This window comes from Meles meles, chromosome X, assembly GCF_922984935.1.
Source record: "Meles meles chromosome X, mMelMel3.1 paternal haplotype, whole genome shotgun sequence".
In the NCBI taxonomy this organism is placed as follows: Eukaryota; Metazoa; Chordata; class Mammalia; order Carnivora; family Mustelidae; genus Meles; species Meles meles.
In genome coordinates, this window is record NC_060087.1 from 61885250 (window position 1) to 61909949 (window position 24700).

The following is a 24700-nucleotide window of genomic DNA, read 5'->3' on the forward strand; positions in this document are numbered from 1 at the left end:
ACCATAAGAGAGAAAGTTAGACTTATAAGGAACTTCTAAAGACTAGAGTTGGTTACTAGGAGATGCCATGAAATTTATTCAGAAAGTATTAGACACCCAAGTATCTGGCATGAATTGGTAAGCCTTGCCTAGAACCTGACCAATAGGCCTAATGAATATATGTGTCCCTTCTAACATGAGGAATTTGTGTTTTGTTTCAATTTACACTGCACTATTAAAGTAGTGTAGGAACTGCCAGTAGGAACATTATTTGGCATTGGCAAGGAAAATATTACTGCCAAATAAAAGAAGACCTCAAATCACATAACCTTTTATTCAGTCTCCACAGCTTAAGAAAACCATAATCAAACATACTGCAAAAGTTTTTCCATTTCTTGTCAGCTTAATGGTTCTTTTACTGAGTTGAAGAGCTCTCTCCAAATTTATAACCACCCAAAGCTGATAGATACTTTGTTTAAAAATATGGTCCTTTGCAATAAAAAAGATATGAGATACACACACACACACACACGTGCAGTGGAATCAAAAAGTGGAATCAGCCATCAAAAAAAATGAAGTGTTGCCATGTGTAATGATGTGGGTGGAACTAGAAGGTATTATGCTAAGTGAAATAAGTCAGTCATAGAAAGACAAATACCATATGATTTCACTCATATGTGAAATTTAAGACACAAAGCATATGAATATAGGGGAAGGGAAAGAAAAATAAAATAAGATGAATACTGAGAGGAGGCAAACCAAAAGATACGCTGAACTCTAGGAAACAAACAAGGTTGCTTCAGGGAGGTGGTTGGAGAGAAGGGATAATTGGGTGATGGGCATTAAGGAGGGTACATGATATGAGCACTGAGTGTTACATGCAAAGAATGAATCATTAAATTCTACCTCTAAAACTAATAATTTGAGAGAGAGAGCATAAGTGGAGTGGGATGGGCCGAGCAAGAAGGAGAGGGAGAAGCAGAATTCCCACTGAGCAGGGAGCCCAATGCCAGGCTTGATCCCAGGACTGGACTTGATCTCAGGAACCTAAGATCATGACCTTGCTGAAGTCAAATTTTAACTGACTGAGCCACCCCTGTGCTGCAATATAATATTCTTTTAGAAGTAGGTTAGCCTCTAGAGAGAGCTTCATTTGGTTCCCCAAATCCACATTATATAATTTTACAGTATATAAATACTGTACATTTATATAATTTTACAGTAATAAGTATAGAATAGTCTATTATAAAGAACACTGAGACAAGTGCTCAAAACCTAATTGAAGATTTCCTGTGCAGTATGAATGTGAGTATAATAGATCATACTGTGGCCCAAACTTTTTCCTCCCAGTGCCCTTTCAGCTTGCTGATGCCTCATATATGACCAATAAGTCAAGATTAATATAATAAAGAAGTAGACACAAAGCAAATACTTCTATGCTCTGGATTTTTAAAAAAGATTTATTTATTTATTTATTTGACAGAGAGAGAGATCACAAGTAGGCAGAGAGGCAGGGAGAGAGAGAGAGAGAAAGGAAGCAGGCTCCCTGCTGAGCACAGTGCCCGATATCCGGCTCGATCCCAGGACCCTGGGATCATGACCTGAGCCGAAGGCAGAGGCTTTAACCCGCTGAGCCACCCAGGTGCCCCTGTGCTCTGGATTTTTAAATGGAAACCTAAATCGTTCTCATATTAACTTGCTAGGGCTGCAATAACAAAGTACCACAAACTGAATTCTTAAAACACAGAAATTTACTTTCTCACAGCTTTTGAGGTGAGAAGTCCATTAAGATACTATCATGGTTAGTTTCTTCTGAGACTTTTCTTTTTGGTTTGTAGATGGCCGTCTTCCTGTGTCCTTACATGGTCTTCGCTCTCTGTGTCTTAATATCCTCTTTTTATAAGGACACCAGTCATAATGATTAGAGCTCACCCTAGGGACCTCAGTTTAAATTACGTTCTTCTTTAAAAAAAAACCCTATCTTCAAGATGTGGTACATATACACGATGGAGTATTATGCATCCATCAGAAAAGATGAATACCCAACTTTTGTAGCAACATGGACGGGACTGGAAGAGATTATGCTGAGTGAAATAAGTCAAGCAGAGAGAGTCAAGTATCATATGGTCTCACTTATTTGCGGAGCATAACAAATAACATGGAGGACATGGGGAGATGGAGAGGAGAGGGAGTTGAGGGAAACTGGAAGGGGAGATGAACCATGAGAGACTATGGACTCTGAAAAACAACCTGAGGGTTTTGAAGGGGCGGGGGGTGGCAGGTTGAGGAACCAGGTGGTGGGTAATAGGGAGGGCACGTACTGCATGGAGCACTGGGTGTGGTGCAAAAACAATGAATACTGTTACACTGGAAAAAAAAAAAAACCCTATCTTCAAATACAGTCACAGTCTGGGATATTGGGGGTTAGGAGTTCAACATGTAAATGTTGGGGGAACACAATTCAGCCCACAGAAGTTCAAGTATTTAGGAATGACATCTTTTTCTAAAAAGGTAAATAGCTACAACTATTTTTAACTTGAAAAGGGAAACTAATTTAGTATGAAACTAGTATGCAAATGAATTCTCAAAGGATGAGTGAAACTTTTTTTTTTAATGTATATTGTTTATGGATACATGTATGTAGCAGGAGCATAAAATGTGCACTGGATACACATCAATTTCAGAATCTGGTTGCCTGTGGAAGGAGAAGGAGCAGGAAGGAGATATGGAGATGGGTTAGGATGAGTGAAACTTTTACTTAAAATGGTTAATGGCCGTTTTTCATGATAAGCAACTATGGTCAATATGTTACTCTTGATTATATTTGGATTTTTCCAACATATTGTGTCTGATGTCATTCCTAAATTCATCTCCTATCCTCGCCTATCCTTGAATCCTTTTAAATTTCTAACATCCGGTGCACCCCAGATCCTCATATCAAGATCTTCAAAATACAGATACTATGATGCTGAATAGGGTCATCTATGTAAAACAGTCTTATGAAAGCAAAATTATTATTATGGACTTCGTTTTTAATCATCTACAGAAAAAGATATGCACTCATGTCTTAAAAAAGAATTTGTGAATCCTGTGTAACAAGGATTATACAATATATAATATTCAGGACTGTGGTTCAGATTTTCTAGGCTTTAGTTCTTTCTGTTTACTGGATTCAGCATGACTAGGTCAACATATGCTACTTCTTTTGATCTCAGTTGCTCTACTTACAAAATATGAATGCATGGCTTTTGACAATATATTTATAAAGGTAGTAGTAGGAATTATAGTCCTAAAATATATTATGCTTCTTAGAAGAAAGACCTTTAAGTCCTTTCCAATGTTAATAACAATAATAATATCTACTACTATTTATTTTGTAATTATCATAGTGCCAGGCACTATGCCAAGAGACTTACATACATCGTCTTATTTAGTGCTCTACACACCATGTAGAACAGGTACTTTTATAACAATTCTATAGATGAAGAAAGTGAAACTTAGTGACATTAAATTCCCAAAGGAAATATATATATTAAGTGTCAAAGTTGAGATTTGATCCTGGGTACATCTGACACCAAAGTCTGTGCCTATTTGCTACTGTTACAATGTTCTTAGAGCATTAGAGATGGGAATTTATCAGGAACTCTATTAATTCTCCAAGTTTGTCATGACAAGTTACCACAAACTGGGTGTCTTCAAGAACAGAAATTTATTCTCTCAGCTCTGGAGACTAGAAGTCCAAAATTAAGGTTTAGTCAAGTTCATATTCCTTCTGAAGTTTTCAGGGGAGACTCTTTCCTTGCCTCATCCTAGCTTCTGGTGATTCTTGGCAATACTTTATGTTTTTTGGTTTGTGACAACATAGCTCTTTTCTTGTTCTGTCTTTGCATGACCATCTTCTCTATGTGTGTATCTTTGTATCTAAATTTCCCTTTCTTATAAGAACACCTGTCATAGGGCCTACCCTAATGCAGCATGATCTCATCTTGACTTGATTACTTTTGTAAGGACCATCCTGAGAAAGAAGAACAAAGCTTGAAGTATCACAATTCCAGATTTCAAGTACTCCAGTATTTAAGATAAACTACACAGCTATAGTAATCCAAACAGTATGGTACTGGCACAAAAGTAGACACAGTGGAACAAAAATAGATCAGTGGAACTGAAGAGACCCCAGAAACAAACCCACAATTATGTGATCAATTAATCTATGATGAAGAAGACAAGAACATGCAATGAGGAAAAGACAGTCTCTTTATTAACTGGTGCTGGGAAAACTGGACAGCTATATGCAAAATAATGAAACTGGACTACATTTTTACACCATAAACAAAAATAAACTCAAATTGGATTAAAGACCTAACTGTGAGACCTGAAAGGATAAAATTCCTAGGAGAGAACACAGGCAGTAATTTCTTTGGCATCAATTATAACAGCATGTTTCTAGGTATGTCTCCTGGGGTAAGGGAAACAACAGTAAAAGTATACTACTGGGACTACATCAAAATAAAAAAGCTTTTGCATAGTGAAGAAAACCATCAACAAAACAAAAAGCAACCTACTAAATGGGAGAAGTTATTTTCAAATGATGTATCCGATAAGAGGTTAATATCTAAAATATATAAAGTACTTAAACATCACAACACCAAAAAAAATGTCTTTTTTGGAAAGATAATCCAAATTAAAAATGGACAGAAAACTTGAATGGACATTTTTCCAAAGAAAACATACAGATGACCTACAGACATATGAAAAGATGCTCAACATCACTCATCAACAGGGAAATGCAAATCAAAACTGTAAGGCATCACCTTACATCTGTCAGGATAGCTAAAATCAAAACCACAGTAATAACAAGTGTTGGTGAGGATATGGAGAACAAAGAACACACAAGAACTGTTGTTGGGAATGTAAATTTATTATAGCCACTGTGGAAAACAGTATGGAGGTTAAAAAAAATAGAAATACCATGTGATACAATAATTTCACTAATTGGTATTTACGAAAAGAAAATGAAAACACTAATTTGAAGATATATGCACCCCTATGTTTACTGCAGATTTACTTACAGTAAACAAGATATGGAAGCAATCTAAGTGTCTGTCAATTTACAAATGGATAACAAAAAATAGTGTGCATATATGCAGTGGAAAATTATGCAGCCATGAAGGAAAGAATGAGATCTTGCTATTTGTAACCACATGGATGGACCCACAGAGTATTATGCTAAGTGAAATAAGTCAGACTGTGAAAGACAAATACCATATGATTTCACTCATATGTGGAATCTAAATAACAAATGAATAAACAAAAAAAGAATCAGACATATACAGAGAACAAAATGATGGTTGCCAGAGGGAAGGGGATTCAAGGATGGGCAAAATAAGTGAAGGAGAATGGGAGATACAGGCTTTCAGTTATGGAATGAATAAGTCACAGGGATAAAAGGTACAGCATAGAGAATACAGTAAATGATATTGTAATAACATTGTATGGGGACAGATGGTAGCTACACTTCTGGTGAACATAGCATGATGTATAGGGGAGTTGAATCACTATGTTGTATACCTGAAACTAATCTAATGTGTGTCGACTATACTTAAATGGAAAAAAATTTAAAAAAAAATCCAGTGGTGTCTATTGTAACTTGGTAGAAACTTTAAAAAGAAATTTTGCTCCTTCACATTTTGACAAGTCTCTTTTGATATAACTACATTTAAATGTACATTTCAAAGCTATTACTCCCCTGCTTTTATCCTTCCCCAGTGGCCTGAGCTAGAACTTACATGCTCCTTTGTACTTACCAATATGACTCCTGCAACACCCTCTTGCAACAGTTTACGCCTTGGTGGGGGCATATATGGAGCCGAAATGATGAGATCTCTATGTATGAGGAAAGATCAGCAGCGTGCAGCCAATGCTGTTTCAGAGTCATGATTTTGTTTCCTACCATTGCTGCATACCACTTGGCACTGGTTTCTATCATACAGACTAGAATTCCCAACACATTTAAATATGACTATCAGAAAAATGAAAATGTTAGGCTGGGAAGTCAGAATAAATAGCTTTTTAAAAAAAAAAATCAGTGGCAAGGACTCCTTTCACACACCACTGTGGAGCAGGCAACTACTTCTTTATATTGCTCTTCGTGTCCCCAAATTAGCACTCACAGAAGACATTCTTCATTTACTTGTAAATAAAATAAAAGGCTTAAAATTTGTCTTATTTCCTAAAAAAAAAAAAAAAAGAATAAATAGCTACCTATTATGCTAAATGTTAGAAAATCTAAAATGAAAAGATAGCAAAGGAAGAGGCCCATTTTTGTTTGTTTGTTTAGAGGTTGTTGGTCAATATTTTTATTTCTACCAGTTAACAGATAAAGGGACTGGAGATGAAAAGATAAGTGAGGTTAGAGAATTATAATACATTCTACTTCAGAGGTGCCTGAGTAGCTCAGTCGGTTAAGCATCTGACTCTTGATTTCAGCTCACATCATGATTTCAGTGTTGTGGGACTGAACCCAGTGTTGGGCTTCACACTCAATGTGGAGTCTCCTTGAGAGTCTCCCTTTCCCTCTGCCCTCCTCACTCCCCTCCACTCGTGCGCTCTCTCTCTCTCTAAAATAAGTAAAATCTTTTTTTTTTAATTTATTTATTTTTATTTGTTTATTTACAGTATAACAGTGTTCATTGTTTTGGCATCACACCCAGTGCTCCATGCAGTACGTGCCCTCCCTATTACCCACCACCTGGTTCCTCAACCTCCCACCCCACCCCCCACCCCCCCCCCCGCCACCCCTTCATAACCCTCTGGTTGTTTTTCAGAGTCCATAGTCTCTCATGGTTCATCTCCCCTTCCAGTTTCCCTCAACTCCCTCTCCTCTCCATCTCCCCATGTTCTCCATGTTATTTGTTATGCTCCACAAATAAGTGAGACCATATGATACTTGACTTTCTCTGCTTGACTTATTTCGCTCAGCATAATCTCTTCCAGTCCCGTCCATGTTGCTACAAAAGTTGGGTATTCGTCCTTTCTGATGGAGGCATAATACTCCATTGTGTATATGGACCACATCTTCCTTATCCATTCATCCGTTGAAGGGCATCTTGGTTCTTTCCACAGTTTGGCGAGCGTAGCCATTGCTGCAATAAACATTGGGGTACAGACGGCCCTTCTTTTCACTACATCTGTATCTTTGGGGTAAATACCCAGCAGTGCAATTGCAGGGTCATAGGGAAGCTCTATTTTTAATTTCTTCAGGAATCTCCACACTGTTCTCCAAAGTGGCTGCACTAACTTGCATTCCCACCAACAGTGGAAGAGGGTTCCCCTTTCTCCACATCCTCTCCAACACACGTTGTTTCCTGTCTTGCTAATTCTGGCCATTCTAACTGGTGTTAGGTGGTATCTCAATTTTGTTTTAATTTGAATCTCCCTGATGGCTAGTGATGATGAACATTTTTTCATGTGTCTGATAGCCATTTGTATGTCTTCGTTGGAGAAGTGTCTGTTCATATCTTCTGCCCATTTTTGGATATGATTATCTGTTTTGTGTGTGTTGAGTTTGAGAAGTTCTTTATAGATCCTGGATATCAACCTTTTGTCTGTACTATCATTTGCAAATATCTTCTCCCATTCCGTGGGTTGCCTCTTTGTTTTGTTGACTGTTTCCTTTGCTGTGCAGAAGCTTTTGATCTTGATGAAGTCCCAAAAGTTCATTTTTGCTTTTGTTTCCTTGGTCTTTGGAGACATATCTTGAAAGAAGTTGCTGTGGCTGATATCGAAGAGGTTACTGCCTATGTTCTCCTCTAGGATTCTGAGAGATTCCTGTCTCACGTTGAGGTCTTATATCCATTTCGAGTTTATCTTTGTGTACGGTGTAAGAGAATGGTCGAGTTTCATTCTTCTACATATCGCTGTCCAGTTTTCCCAGCACCATTTATTGAAGAGACTGTCTTTTTTCCATTGAATATTTTTTCCTGTTTTGTCGAAGATTATTTCACCATAGAGTTGAGGGTCCATATCTGGGCTCTCCACTCTGTTCCACTGGTCTATGTGTCTGTTTTTATGCCAGTACCACGCTGTCTTGGTGATCACAGCTTTGTAGTAAAGCTTGAAATCGGGTAACGTGATGCCGCCAGTTTTGTTTTTGTTTTTCAACATTTCCTTAGCAATTCGGGGTCTCTTCTGACTCCATACAAATTTTAGGATTATTTGCTCCAGCTCTTTGAAAAATATCGGTGGAATTTTGATCGGAATGGCATTAAAAGTATAGATTGCTCTAGGCAGTATAGACATTTTAACAATGTTTATTCTTCCAATCCAAGAGCATGGAAGAGTCTTCCATCTTTTTGTGTCTTCTTCAGTTTCTTTCATGAGTGTTCTGTAGTTCCTCGAGTACAGGTCCTTTACCTCTTTGGTTAGGTTTATTCCCAGGTATCTTATGGTTCTTGGTGCTATAGTAAATGGAATCGATTCTCTAATTTCCCTTTCTGTATTTTCATTGTTAGTGTATAAGAAAGCCACTGATTTCTGTACATTGACTTTGTATCCTGCCACGTTACTGAATTGCTGTATGAGTTCTAGTAGTTTGGGGGTGGAGTCTTTGGGGTTTCCCATATAAAGAATCATGTCATCTGCGAAGAGAGAGAGTTTGACTTCTTCCTTGCCAATTTGTATACCTTTTATTTCTCTTTGTTGTCTGATTGCCGTTGCTAGAACTTCTAATACTATGTTGAACAAGAGTGGTGAGAGTGGGCATCCTTGTCGTGTTCCTGATCTCAACGGGAAGGCTGCAAGCTTTTTCCCATTGAGGATGATATTTGCTGTGGGTCTTTCATAGATAGATTTTATGAAGTTCAGGAATGTTCCCTCTATCCCTATACTTTGAAGCGTTTTTATCAGGAACGGATGCTGGATTTTGTCAAATGCTTTTTCTGCATCTATTGAGAGGACCATGTGGTTCTTCTCTCTTCTCTTATTGATGTGTTCTATCACACTGATTGATTTGCGAATGTTGAACCAACCTTGCAACCCAGGGATGAATCCCACCTGGTCATGGTGGATAATCTTTTTAATGTGCTGCTGGATCCTGTTTGCTAGGATCTTGTTGAGAATCTTTGCATCCATATTCATCAGTGATATTGGTCTGAAATTCTCCTTTTTGGTAGGGTCTTTGCCTGGTTTGGGGATCAGGGTAATGCTGGCTTCATAAAAAGAGTCTGGAAGTTTTCCTTCTGCTTCAATTTTTTGGAACAGCTTCAGGAGAATTGGTGTTATTTCTTCTTTGAAAGATTGGTAGAATTTCCCAGGGAATCCGTCAGGTCCTGGGCTCTTGTTTATTGGGAGGTTTTTGATCACTGCTTCAATCTTATTACTAGATATCGGTCTATTCAGGTTGTCAATCTCTTCCTGATTCAATTTTGGGAGTTTGTAGCTTTCCAGGAATGCATCCATTTCATCTAGGTTGCTTAGCCTATTGGCATATAACTGTTGGTAATAATTTCTGATGATTGTTTCTATTTCCTTGGTGTTACTTGTGATCTCTCCCTTTTCATTAGTAATTTTATTAATTTGGGCTTTCTCTCTTTTCTTTTGGATTAGTGTGGCCAATGGTTTATCGATCTTATTGGTTCTTTCAAAAAACCAGCTTCTAGTTTCATTGATACGTTCTACTGTATATCTCGTTTCTACCTCATTGATCTCTGCTCTAATCTTGATTATTTCCCTTCTTGCATGTGGAATTGGTTTGATTTTTTGTTGATTCTCCAGTTCTTTAAGGTGTAGAGACAGCTGGTGTATTCTGGATTTTTCAATGTGTTTGAGGGAGGCTTGGATGGCTATGTATTTCCCCCTTAGAACCGCCTTTGCTGTATCCCATAGGTTTTGGACCGAGGTGTCTTCATTCTCATTGGTTTCCATGAATTGTTTAAGTTCATCTTTGATCTCCTGGTTGATCCAAGCATTCTTAAGCAAGGTGGTCTTTAGCTTCCAGGTGTTTGAGTTCCTTCCAAACTTTTCCTTGTGATTGAGCTCCAGTTTCAAAGCATTGTGATCAGAGAATATGCAGGGAATAATGTCAGTCTTTTGGTATCGGTTGAGTCCTGCTTTGTGACCCAGTATGTGGTCTATTCTGGAGAAGGTTCCATGTGCACTTGAGAAGACTGAGTATTCTGTTGTTTGAGGGTGGAATGTTCTGTATATGTCTATGAGGTCCATCTGGTCCAATGTTTCCTTCAATGCTCTTATTTCTTTATTAATTTTCTGCTTCGATGATCTATTTCTGAGAGAGGCGTATTAAGATCTCCTACTATTATTGTATTCATATCAATATGACTCTTTATCTTGATTAATAGTTTTCTTATGTAATTGGGTGCTCCCATATTGGGGGCATAGATATTCACAATTGTTAGATCGTCTTGGCGGATAGTCCCTTTAAGAATTATGTAGTGTCCTTCTGTATCTCTGACTACAGTCTTTAGTTTAAAATCTAATTGATCTGATATGAGAATCGCTACCCCGGCCTTCTTTTGAGGCCCATTGGCATGAAAGATGCTTCTCCATCCCTTCACTTTCAGTCTGGGTGTATCCTTAGGTTCAAAATGGGTCTCTTGTAGACAACATATGGATGGGTCCTGTCGTTTTATCCAATCTGCAACCCTCTGTCATTTTATGGGCGCATTTAGGCCATTCACATTGAGAGTGATTATTGAGAGATAGGTTTTTATTGACATCGTGTTACCTTTGAAGACTTTCTGTCTATAGATTGTTTCTATATTTCTGTTCAATGATATTCTTAGGATTTTTTCTGTTTTATAGGACCCCCCTTATATTTCCTGCAGTGTCGGCTTGGTGGTTGCATCGTCTTTTAAGCCTTGCCGGTCTTGGAAACTCTTTATCTCTCCATCCATTTTAAATGTCAGTCTTGCTGGATAAAGTATTCTTGGTTGCATGTTCTTCTCATTTAGTACTCTGAATATATTTTGCCAGCCCTTCCTGGCTTTCCAGGTCTCTGTGGAAAGGTCTGACGTTATTCTAATGGGCTTTCCTCTGTATGTAAGAAGCTTCTTTGTCCTAGCTGCTTTTAAGAGGGTCTCTCTTGAAACATAGTTCCCCATTCTAACTATAAGGTGCCGTGAGGACTTTCGGGAATCTAAAATCTTGGGAGGAAATCTCTCTGCCTCTAGTACATGAACGTTGTTTGCATTCGTGAGATTGGGAAAATTTTCATAGACAACTTCTTCCACTATATCTTCTAGACTTCTTTCTTTTTCTTCCCCTTCAGGGATTCCAATAATTCTGACGTTGGAACGTTTCATGGCATCGTTTATTTCCCTGATTCTGTTTTCGTGGCTTCTGTGCTGTTTGTTCCAGGCTTCCTCCTGATCCTTTCTCTCTATCTGTTTGTCCTCCAGATCACTAATTCTATCTTCTGTCTCAGTTACCCTAGCTTTTAGAGAATTTAGATTGGATTGGAACTCATTGAGAGCATTTTGAACATCATCCCTGGTGACTTTCAGTTCTGCCCTAACATTGTGAACATCATCCCTGGTGGCTTTCAGTTCTGCCCTAATCAATTCTGTTTGGTCATCCATGGCTTTCTCCAACCTAGCTATTGCCTGGATAATTGTTAGTCTGAATTCCTTTTCTGACATATTGTCTATGTCGATAGCCATTAGCTCTGTTGCAGAAGGCCCATCCTCTGTATTTTTCTTCTGTTGGGTATTCCTCCTCCTTGTCATTTTAGTAAGAGATGACTAAACAGATGCAGCTGGACTTATCGATTGTGGTGCAGTCAATGTGCACCCTGGAACGCTTCTGTGCAATCAGGATTCCCCACCCAAATGAGAGAAAAAAGAAAAGAAAAAGTAATAGAGAAGAAGAAAGAAAAAAAAGGGGAAAGAAAAAAGGAAAAAAAAAGAGAGAGAGAGAGAGGAAAAAAAGGGAAGATAAAAGAGAAGGCTCAGCCCAAATGGGCCACAAGGTAAGATTTGTGGAGTATACAAACAAAAAAAGACAGACAAAAAGAGTGATAAAAGTATATGACAAGAGAATAAAATATGTATATATAAGCAAAAAAAAAGGGAAGAACCTCATCAGAAAGAACCCCAAGTATAAGATTTATATATTATCGGGACAAACACAAATTCACAGAAACACTGACAGAAGGAAAAATTGGGAGAGTGGTTATAGATTCTCAGTGTGGGTGAGGAAGGTTATTTTGATTCTTCCTGAAGGTATCTTGATGTTTTTGTTAAGGGACTCAACTTTCCTAAGTTACAGGAGGATTCGAAACTGGTTTGCCTATAGGGGTAGCATTGATTGGGGAAAGGGGATTACCTTGAAGTTTAACTCTATATGTATAGTAGAAAATAAAAATTAAAAAAGAATAAACTAGACTAAACTAAGTTAAAATTAAAAAAGAATTAAAAAGATAGAAAAACAAAAGAAAAACACGGGTGTATGTATCAAAAAGTTCAGGTAGAAGGTTATTAAAGAATTTGATGTACTGGGCATCTCAGTGTGAAGGTAAATAGGTTAAAAAATTATCTGTATGTATAAAAAAAAAGAACCAGAATATTGGTAAAGAGTTAAAAATAAAAGTTGTATTTATGAAGTAGTGGTGGTTGTTCTCTTGTAGTCTTTTTTTTTTTTCTTCCTTCCTGGTTGGTTTTCTGGGGGAGGGGTCTGCCACGTGGGTTTTCAGACAATGATGTTCCCTGAGTTAGGTCCTCCTGCTCCCCTCAAGGGGGGTGAGCTCTTTTTTTTTCAGGAAACTGTTTTTTTCAGCCTTTTGTTCTCTGGGGGTTTTTATGTTCTTTCATCTGCTCTCTCTTGCCTTGACAGCTTTTGATGGTTTTTGGAGGTTTAGAGGAGAGCAAACAGCACCCCAACCTCCCTCTCAGAGAGAAGCCTCAGACTGTTTTGCAAGAGCTGCTGGCAGAGTCGGTTCTGAGTCACTGTCCCTGGGGATGCAGGAGCTCCTCATTGTACCAAAAACCAGGGCAGCGGTGGCTGTCTGGGCAGCTCCAGACCGCCAGAGAGGTTCTGAGCAGAGATCGCACACTGAGATTTTCCCGCTGTCCCGGGCTGGGAATATCTGGTTTTTCCGGCTGCCAGAGCTCCAGGCTAGCGCCTTTGAGCACCTCTCCCAAGGGAGGGTGTGGGACGCGAGCGTTTCAGGATTTCTGTCTGTCCAGGTTCCCAGCCCCTCATGGGAGCCAGACCCCACTCTTTCTTGGGCGCACTGGCATTCAGGTGCACTGGCGGCTTAGGGATGGAGACCTGATTTCTCCACCGCACTCTCTCTGGCTCCGCGCCAGGGGAGGCAGTCCTGGGTCCAGGGACTTAGGTCCCTGACCCTAACCGCCCAGGTTCCCACTATTACCCCCCGCGATCCTTTGCTGTTTGTTTTTTGAGTGCGTTCAACCAGACTCCAAGTTAATGCTGGTCCCCAGACACAGAGCACTCTCGTGTTGGGGTGTTACTTTCCAATGGGTCACCTCTGGTGGCTCCCTCCCCCTTTTGTTTATCTTCTGATATCTCCGACACTCCCAGTCTGCTTTACCTGCCACTGGCGTCTTCTGCTCCAGTAGAGATCCAGACGTGTATAATTCTGATCTCAGGCTGATTTCATGGGTGGTCGGAGTTCTTTGGTAGGTAATCAGCTCACTTTAGGGTACCGGTTGAAATGGTGCCTCCTCCTATTTCCCCGCCATCGTGACTCCCCTCAAGTAAAATCTTTTTAAAAATACCATTTCAAATCGACTTATTATATGTCAGCTACTGCTTTAATGTACCTTAGGTGTATTAATTCATTTACTTCTCATCACAGCCCTATGGAGTATTATTGTAGGCTCATTTATGGATGAAAAAACTGAGTATAGACTGTATTCATTTTCTAGGGCTATCATAACAAATTATGACAAACATGGTGGCATAAAACAACCAAAATTTATTCTCAAATGGTTCTAGAGGGCAGAAGTGTGAACATGTATCTACAAGCCATGCTGCTTCCAGAGGCTTAAGGGAAGATAACAAATCTTATCTCTTCCAGTTCCAATGACTGCCTTTGCTCCTTGGCTTGTTAGCTGCATAACATCACCCCAGCAAAGACTCATTTTTAGATCTCTTTGCGGGTTTTTTGGGTCATGTTTATTGAGATATAATTTACATACAATAAGAATCATTCTTGTAAATATACAGGTTGATGAGTTTTGACAAATATATACAGTGATGTAAACTCCACCATCGAGATAAAGAATATTTACATTATCCTCAAAATACCCGTCTTCCCCATTTATAAGCTGCCTTATCACTTTTCACCTTGGCAACCAATTATCTGTCTTCTCTTCATATAGTTTTACCTTTCTTAGAATGTCCTATAAATTGAATCATAACCCTTTGTATCTGGCTTCTTTCACTTCGTAATGTGCATTTAAGGTTCATCCATGTCAGTGCATATATGAGTGTTTTTTTTTTATTTTTACTGCTGAGTAATACTCTATATTATAGATGTACCTCAGTTTGCTTATTTATTCACATATAAATGAACATTTGGGTTTTTTCCAGTTTGGGGCTATTATGAATCAAGCTGATAAGAATATCAATGTACAGGCCTTCACGGAAACTTATGTTTTTATTTCTCTTGGGTAAATACCTGAGAGTGGATTGCTAGGCTGTATGGTAATTGTATGTTTAACTTTCTAAGAAACTGCTAAACTGTTTTGCAAAGTAGTTCTACTATTTTGCGTCTCCATCAGTGATATATGAGAGTTCTAGTCATTCTACATCCTCACTGTCATTTGGTGTTGTCAGGGATTTTAAAACATGTTATTGTGCATAATTTGGTATCTCCTTGTGGTTTTACTTTGCACTTATGTAACAATTAATAATAAGCATCTTTTCATGTGCTCGTTTGCCATCTTTCTATCTTTTTTATAAAGTGTCTCAGTCTTTTACTTATTTTTTATTGAGTCTTTTGTCTTATTATTGAGTTGTAAGAGATCATTAAATGTATAGATACCAGTCTGTTTTTAAGCAAATATGATTTCTTTCCAGGGAGCAAAATTAGGAACAATGGGAGAGAATTACCAGGAGGCATATTTCTGCTTAATATGAGGAAGATCTGCCTAAAATCTAAAAATAGAATGGGCTTCCCCAAGAGTTAAGTTTCCCATTACTTCAGGTATTCAAACAAAAGCTGGATGAACAATTGTTAGCAGTAGTGCAAAGCAGATTTATACATTTATACATTATGAAGCCTGTTGATCTAAATGGTGTCTAAGGACTTTTCCAAATGTAAAATTTTATATTAAAATAAATCAAGCCAACATTATATTAATGAGGTACAGAATTTATTGGTTGCATCAAAAAAAGGAAATACATTCTGAGGGAACCAAGCTAGGATTGTGATAACCCCAGCCACTTTCTCAGCCAGTGAAAAATTGGCTTACAAATCCCTAGCTACTATGTGGAAAGTAGAGGCTCTCTGTTTTGCTTTGGTGTTGACTGTGAGTATCCCTGACAACATGGAGGCATTGAGCTATACTTAATCCAAATGATATGTATGGAATGGTGGCATTCCAACTATCAATTTTAAACTGGGAAAGTAGCCAAAGGTTATTCCCTAAGTGATGTTGCCTTGTATACTTATTTATTTCCACAATCAATGAATCAATGAAGTGTTAAGTAAACATTATCAAAAAAGAACACTGGAAACAAACCACTTTCCTCTTTTTGAACAAAGCCATTGTGTGTCTTCCTCTGAAGTCTGTGTAGTTTTTACCACCATATCTCAGAACACAAACCACTCAGACTTAAGAGGAAGGAAAGGAGAGGAAGAAAATTGATGTCAGTTAAGTCCTAAGAGTATATGAGATCCTTTTACATTTAAGTCAATTAGTTCTCTAAACTTTGTCAGACAACTTGATAAGGTTGTTTGTGTGTGTGTGTATATACATATATCATGAGATCAGCAAAGTTAACTAGCTTCTCAAGGACATGTACTTATTAAGTGGCAGATCTAGAATTCAAACCCAAATAATCTGAGTCCAAATCCATTGTAATTTTGCGTGGCATTTCAGTGCTCAAAACAGATCAAAGAAAGAGGCCTCTTCGGCATAGAAAAACAGAAGGGCTATAATCCAAGGTTATAAACACACATAGCCTATATGTTTTGTTAGCTTTGTGTTGTTTACCAAATTCCAATATGCTGGGACTAGAAAGCTCTTTGAAACTGAAGAAATATTGAATTTAAGACAATTAAAATGAAGCCCTGCTTTGCACAGGGGCTGGAAAACTTATGAAACTCATTACCTCCCCAAATTGGTATAGACTAAGATATAACCAGCTTCATAAAAGGTTTATATAAATTGATAGATGGTAGATACCAAATGGATAATTAAGGGAATATAGGGTATTTGATAGATAACCCTAACCTTTGAAATTCGTATCAATAAGGAAAATCATGCTCTTTTAAAATGTGATGCCATATATTGGCACTAGAATTTGATACTACCATCAGACAGACTCCTAAGGAGTAGCTGACTAAACCTTGAAAACCACTCTTTGGGTGCCTGGGTGGCTCAGTCAGTTGAGTGTGCATCTGGCTCTTGGTTTTGGCTTGGGTCATTATCTCAGGGTTGTTGGATCGAGCCCTGTGGCTGCACTCAGCATTAAATCTGCTTGGGATTCTCTCTCTCCTCTCCCTCTGCCCCTCCCCCTGCTTGTGCTCACTCTCGCACTCTCTCTTCCTCTCACTCTATTCTCTTTCTCTCTCAAATAAATAAAGTCTTTTTAAAAAACAACTTGAGAAAATCTTATATTCTCCTTGGGCAGGGGGTAGCTAAATAATGGGAACAACTCTTGGACAATTTTTGTGTTCTCATGAATTATCCTTAGCTCTTTGGCTACAATGTATGGGTCTCCAACCCCCTCTCTCCAAATAATACTTCAAATAGCTTGGAGAGAAGGTACAACTCTTTGTTCAAGTTTTTAAGGCAGTGAAATTAAGGCAGTGAACTCAAATATTAGAATCAAAACCTCATTGATAGTTGTCTACTACTCAAAGAGAGAGATGACTCACTGACAAATTTCCCCCTAGTAATAATCTGGGAATTTCTATCTTGGGCCAAAAATGGGGATCCCATTTTGGGAATCCCCAAAAGTGAGGATTCTTTCAATTGCTAAAGCTGCAGCTGCTGTTCCTATTGGAATGATGGTATGTAGTTGAAAGGTATACCCTCCTCCCCATTACCCAGCTCTACCAACTCATATGCTTTTAGTCATCAGTTGATATAAAAGATAAAAATAATATCTTTTTAAATAAAACAGTTTTCACCAATAGCTTTTAAGAAAAGAGGTATGTTGGATAATTGCCACATTAACAGTCTTAGCATTTATTTGTCTAAATATATACAGTAAAATATCATTATTTTCCTTTTTTCCCCATTTTGGTGCTCATCTTGCTGCATTTAGAGAAGCTTATCTGCTGCATTCCTTCTTATTCACTCAAAAAGTATATGCATGTGCATACACACACACCACATACACACACACAAAATCACTGATTTCCTATTAGTCCCTGGAGCAACAAATAGAAAGGCATCCTTCTGGCAAAAGATGTTGCTAATAACAACTTTATAATACTTCGACCTTGTGGTTTCAGATTCCATCATTTTTATCAAGATGTTTAGGAATTCTTATTTCAGGAAAAAAAGTTCAAGTAGCTTTGTCATTTCAGAAGCTGCTTCCATAATGGAATATTCACAGTGCAACACAGTGACTAAATTCAGAAAAACTGTATACCTAAGGATTTTTCTTTGGCAGTTGGTCATGTTCCTTATGGCTGATTTCTTCTTCTCCTGAAAACATTTGCACATGTGGAAGGGGAGAAAAAAGAACAACAACACTTGAAAGGTTTTGGCTTTCATGTGGTAATCACAGCTCCAGCTGCTTCCAATGCCCATGACTGTGATCACTACCAGATAAACAAAAGACTCTACCCTGCCTGTTTGCTTTAAAAAGATGTTTTCCTGTTTCATTCCTATGTCAATGACTAGTGGCAATTCAGGAATACTGTTCACAAGCCCTTTGATTTTTCTAATGATCTGGAAACTCACTAGAGCATCACACTTAAAAAACTTATTGTCCCGAGGAGACGCCATTAGAAGGAGGCGGAGAGGGAGCGCTCTTCGCCTTTCCTTGGGTGTTTGACGTGGTGGCGGGGGCCCTTCATTCCCGGACTTTCCTCTGCCCTCTCAGGCTTCGCCCCGAGGCGGGAGTAGAGACAGTGGCTGGGGTTGGCGGGTCGGTGCGAAGGGGCCTGCGCCGGCCGCGGTTGTAAAGGCGCTGCGGCGGCTGTGGGGTGCTCAGCGCAGCGCTAGGGCTCGGGTGGCCGGGAAACGGGATGGCTGCGGCCGGCAGCGGCGGCGGGTAGGCGGCGGGTAGAGCCTACTCATTCAAGGTGGTACTGCTGGGGGAAGGCTGCGTGGGAAAGACGTCGCTGGTGCTGCGCTACTGCGAGAACAAGTTCAACGACAAGCACATCACCACTCTGCAGGCATCCTTCTTAACGAAGAAGTTAAATATTGGTGGGAAAAAGAGTAACCCTTGCTATATGGGATACAGCAGGTCAAGAGAGAGTCCATGCATTGGGTCCAATTTACTACAGAGATTCAAATGGAGCTATTTTAGTTTATGATATAACAGATGAAGATTCCTTTCAGAAGGTAAAAAACTGGGTCAAAGAATTACGGAAAATGTTGGGGAATGAAATCTGTTTATGTATAGTTGGTAATAAAATAGATCTGGAAAAAGAGAGACACGTTTCCATTCAAGAAGCAGAATCATATGCAGAATCTGTAGGAGCAAAACATTATCATACTTCTGCTAAACAGAACAAAGGAATTGGGGAACTCTTTCTTGACCTTTGTAAAAGGATGATAGAAACAGCACAAGTGGATGAGAGAGCAAAAGGCAATGGCTCTAGTCAACCAGGATCTGCAAGGCGAGGTGTACAGATTATTGATGATGAACCTCAAGCCCAGAGCAGTGGAGGGTGCTGTTCTTAACTGTTCTTAACTAAGAAATTAAACAACTGTGGATCATTGCCCTCAACATGAAGACTGCCATATTCCAAGTGACATTATTTTACCAATGGAATTATAGAATTAACAGTATTTTAAATTACGTTTATAACACTGCAGAGACCTTAGGTGCTAAACTTAGTGGAGTTTGTGACCAGAGAATTGGCATTTGTCTGCAAATATTAAAAAAGCAATTACCAATGGCCTTTTTACATACTTTTTTCTTTAATAAGGAATAATATGCATGTAGAAAAGATGTACTTAAAGGCTTCATTTATATTCTTTTCAATCAAATCTTTATTTAGTAACTTAAATATGTTGTTGGAATGGTATACATTTTTGCAGGCCTTTGTATTTTGTGGTAGTTTGAATTGTATCACTTCCGAACAGCAAACTGTTTTTGTTTTCTTTTTTTTTTTTTTAAGTAGCAGATACCTGAAGTACTATTTTTGCAGGGTTTGCACAGGCCCCTTAACTGTCTACTACTTTGATATAATCTATACACAACCTGTATGCTGAGCTGGTAAAATACATTGTAAAATTACATATTAAATATTTTATCTGCTTTTACAAGCGCAAGGTGCAAAAATATATACAATAGTCTCATTGATGATTGTAAAGTGAATTAACATTTGGTGATAATGCCTAAGCTTTTTGACTCTGTTATAAAGATCATAGCTCTGACACCAGTTAGAATGGCCAAAATTAGCAAGACAGGAAACAATGTGTGTTGGAGAGGTTGTGGAGAAAGGGGAACCCTCTTACACTGTTGGTGGGAATGCAAGTTGGTGCAGCCACTTTGGAGAACAGTGTGGAGATTCCTCAAGAAATTAAGAATAGAGCTTCCCTATGACCCTGCAATTGCACTGCTGGGTATTTACCCCAAAGATACAGATGTAGTGAAAAGAAGAGCCATCTGTACCCCAATGTTTATAGTAGCAATGGCCACGGTCGCCAAACTGTGGAAAGAACCAAGATGCCCTTCAACGGATGAATGGATAAGGAAGATGTGGTCCATATACACAATGGAGTATTATGCCTCCATCAGAAAGGATGAATACCCAACTTTTGTAGCAACATGGACGGGACTGGAAGAGATTATGCTGAGCGAAATAAGTCAAGCAGAGAGAGTCAAGTATCATATGGTCTCACTTATTTGTGGAGCATAACAAAGAACACGGTGGACATGGGGAGATGGAGAGGCGAGGGATTTGAGGGAAATTGGAAGGGGAGATGAACCATGAGAGACTATGGACTCTGAAAAACAACCAGAGGATTTTGAAGGGGCGGGGTGGGGGGGGGGTGGGAGGTTGAGGAACCAGGTGGTGGGTAATGGGAGGGCATGTACTGCATGGAGCACTGGGTGTGGTGCACAAACAATGAACACTGTTATGCTGAAAATAAACAAATTAAAAAATAAAGATCATAGCTCCCCTTCACGTTTGTCTTAACTTGAAAGTGGCATGTTTTAATTTTCACATATACTTTACTTGAATTATTGCTGTTGTCATATTTTTTTGCCTCTGTAAGTCTTTCTGATGATTGAACAACAGCATTTGCCTTTTGGTTTGTTGGGGTTTTTTTGTTTTGTTGTTGTTGTTGTTTGGGGGGACTTTTTTGGATAAAAGAGATGACTTCTGCTGATTTTGCTTTAGAGTGGTTACCTTAGAAGTATTTGAGTGGAGCATGCTGAGTTTCACTTCTGCAATGGCTTTAGTTTTCTCTTAGACTTTATGTGAGATGGTTTCACTGGTGTGAGAAGAAAGGAAGAGGTCCCAGAGAGTTGCCACTGGCCAAGATTCATTCATACAGCATGTCAGTGGGTAGTTTATTCTCCTGGGGCAGCACTTTTAAATCCTTTGTGAGCAAATTGTATTTGTTCATTGCTTGCCAGAGATGAACACAGAAAATTTGTTCCATTTTATAAGAGTTGTCCTTCTGAGTTTCTGTGAAGGGAAACATTTCATGTAATGTGGTTATAGCAAACACTGGAAAGATTTATTATAAAATTATATTCTTGTATACTTTGTAAATTAGTCTCATTAGGGCTTTTTTTTCTGCATAGGACTGAACTTAAATTTGTTAATTTTTTTTTTGACAGAGATCACAAGTAGCTAGAGTGAGAGAGGGAAGCAGGATGATGTGGGGCTCGATCCCAGGACCCTGGGATCATGACCTGAGCCGAAGGCAGAGGCTTAACTCACTGAGCCACCCAGGTGCCACAAATTTGTTAATTTTAATAGAATCAGACACTGCTCACAGAAGGATCACAAATTGTGGAGATTAACATAAATTGTTTTTGTTCTAATATATATATTTTTCCATTTCTGTCATGCTTGGAAAACTAGTAAATGTTATGTCTAAGATTAAAAAAAAAAAACTTATTGTCCCAACAGTTTATAAGAATAATTATAGTTACAAAATAATTATAAAGAAATATGTCTCTCACTTTTTAAAAAGATTTTATTTATTGATTTATTTAAGAGAAAGAGGGAGCAAGCACAAGCAGAGAGGAGAGGCAGAGGGAAAGAAAAAGGGAGAAGCAGACTCTCTGCTGAGCATAGAGCCCAATGTGGGACTCGATCCCAGATTATGACCCGAGCTGAAGGCAGACACTTAAACAACTGAGCCACCCAGGGGTCCCTAAAGCTCTAGGCTTTAAGCCCTGCTAGTTGTATGAACTCACGAAATTCAGCCCCTCTCATTTTCCAAGCCAATGGCTCTGGGGAAACCTTTTGTATCCCTCTGTGTGCTTCTCTCTCTCTCATTCTCTCTCTCTCTCTCTTTCGCTCTGTCTCTCTCTTCCTTCCTCTCTCTCTCCCTCTCTCCCTTCTCCATTACCACATCTCCCTTCCCTGCATAGCATCCACAATCCTTTTTCCCCTAAACTACGTCTCCACACTTACTACCTCCTTTAATGTGGCCTCTTCTCTCCTTATAGTTCTGTAGTTCTATCAGTCTTCTGGTCTATTTCTTGGCTATTTATGATGATTTGATTGTTATTTAGCTGTGTTCATGAGTTGAAATGAGCTTAGGGTCCTCCTACTCTACCACTATCTTCCCTCTTCCCTATTAAGAGGAAAAATCCTTCTAGTTTGTGGGGTGATACATATGGAACTTCGATATCTTCACTCTGGTGTGACCTGAAACCACAAGGGAGATGACAGAGTGTAACAGACCCTTGTAGGTACCTTAATTGAACCTGTGAAATAAGTGTTGGAGCAGGTAATGTCTGAGGTCCCTTCTAACCACAGTCTTGCTCAGTGTACCACCCCAAACACTGATCACAGGACTCGGTGAGCCACAACCCAGTGAGTGGCCCTGTGGAACCTTCTGGTGCCTAGCCACAGAACAGGTGTGGGAGAGTGCATGGGTGGGCAACAGCAGGAATTGTCAGTGGATAGGTGGCTGGGAGTTCAGTGGGTTCAGTGTGAGCAGGATCCCCATGCTCCCCTCATGCGAGTGCTCTCCTTGAGTTCTGCCCTGCAGTGCCTGGGCATGCCTGTCCTGAATATCACCTGAGTGGCCCTGTAGAACCTTATGGTTCCCCTACACCAGAAAAAAACCTTTTTTTTTTAATGGCAGTTTGACCTCATCTGCCAAAAGACCTATGTTTGGGCCTAGCAATCCCACTTTAAGGAATTGATCCTATAGATTTAGTATATGTGGCACAGACATATATACAAAATTTTTTATTACAGCATTATTTGTAGTAGCAAGAGAAGAAGAAAAAACTAAATTTTCATCAGAAACACTTCAGTTAAATTATGACACATCGATGCAATGAAAACGCATGAAACATTTGTAAAGAGTGAGGAAGCTTACTCTTTGCAGTTTATATTAAATAGAATGATCTACAACTTATAGAAGATGAAAAAGAAATTGGTACAAAACTATATATAGAATACTATTTCTGTGGGAAAAAAAACCACACTGTTTCAATGTTTTTATATGTATAAAATCCAAAAGGGTACAGAATGAAGTCATGAAACTAATATTTGTTGTTTCCAGGAAGGAAACTTGGTGGCTGAGGGACAGAGATGGAAGGGGATCTTTTCACTGTATACTGTTTTATGCCTTCAAATTTTGAATGTTGTGAATGTATTACCTTTCAAAAGAAATACAATGAAAACATTTTTAAATATTACAAAAATTTGACGTTTATATTGTGTTCATATATTCATATAAACGCATAAAAATCAGAAGATCTGTAATGATACGCAGCAAACAGCAATCGGGTATTAATGCCCTAGGAGGGGAGGTGGGAGGCTAGATGTCTGTGTGTGGTGGATCTTACTTTTTACTTTATTGCTTGAATTTGAAAATGAGATTTCATAATTACACCAATGAAGCCCATAAAAAAGGACTTGCAACATAAGACTAGGAGCACTGGGCCAAGAGAGTACAGTTTTCTCAATTCAGCCATGTATGTATAAGGCACTCAGCCCTATTAACTTGGTCTTGAGTCATCAATCCCTTGAGCCTTTCTGATTGATTGAGGTAATAATGCCTGCCCGTCCACATGAGAACACAGTGAAACAGCAACATGACTATCAGCTTATAATGGCCTCTGTGGAGAATAGTGAATTTTTTTTATATCAGAAGAGCTATCCAAGAGGCAAAGATTATGAAAGACAAGCAATGGAAGCAACTTTTACAACTATTGCAGATACAACTCCCATTTCAAAAGTATATAATCTGTGAGATTAAGAGTCATTTATGGTTTGTCTCCCTCCCAATCCCATCTTGTTTCATTTATTCTACTAATGAATCACACACCTGTACCCCTAAAATAAATAATACATTGTATGTTCATTTAAAAAAAAACAAAGTATATAATCTGAAGACGTTGTCATGTCCTATTGGTTTAACAAAGTTGAAAGTGACTGCTCTGTACATAATGACCTTGACAATGTTGATGCTGTAAGTGAAGGTTCACTGTCATCTTTATATTAAGTTTAATAGTGTGTCTTATGTAAAATTAGGACTTGCCGATTATTCCCCTACCAGTCTTTATCCTGGGATATGACTCTAACCAGATGCAGTTATGCAGTCATGTAGAACCTTGCTTTCTAGTGCTAGAAAAGATGTCTCTAATTACTGGATTAAATAAATACGAATCCAGATTGCTTGCAAAAAAAATAAATATGTAGTCTTTGAGGATACTGAAAAGAACTTGTGATTTTTGGTCAGTAATCCTGTCTTTAAGACCTGGATACATTATATGGTAGCTGTATCACTTTGGATCATTAGATATTTCTAATAGTTAACCAACTGTCCTTATCCTTTTACCTGTCTTACAAAGTTAGTGAAATAATAAAATGAGATAGTATTATGAAATCATGTTGTAAACTCTATAGTGTTGTGCAAATACTATCATTATCATCTTTTAGCACATACAATGACAGATAGTAATAAGTGGCTATAGTAGCTTCCCTCACATTGTCATAAAGAACATTTTCCATTTAGTTTTAGAATCACGTGGCAACTTTTAAAACATACAACTTCCAGAAGGTCTCACTTAAACTATGGCACTGTAACTTATTTCTGTCAGTTCATGGGGAAAGGTAAAAATTAACATTTTATAATAATACTAGAAAATACTTGGTAATAAAACATAACAGAAATTTGTT

The 24700-nt window shown here is 38.6% G+C and overlaps 1 protein-coding gene and 1 pseudogene across 1 annotated transcript in view; both read left to right on the forward strand.

Annotated features, from left to right (window-relative positions):
- Nucleotides 1-24700, forward strand: part of ZDHHC15 (zinc finger DHHC-type palmitoyltransferase 15) — a 197836-nt gene that overhangs the window by 52924 nt on the left and 120212 nt on the right. The gene's annotated exons all lie outside the window — the stretch shown is intronic.
- On the forward strand, nucleotides 18364-19052 carry LOC123935192 (annotated as a pseudogene).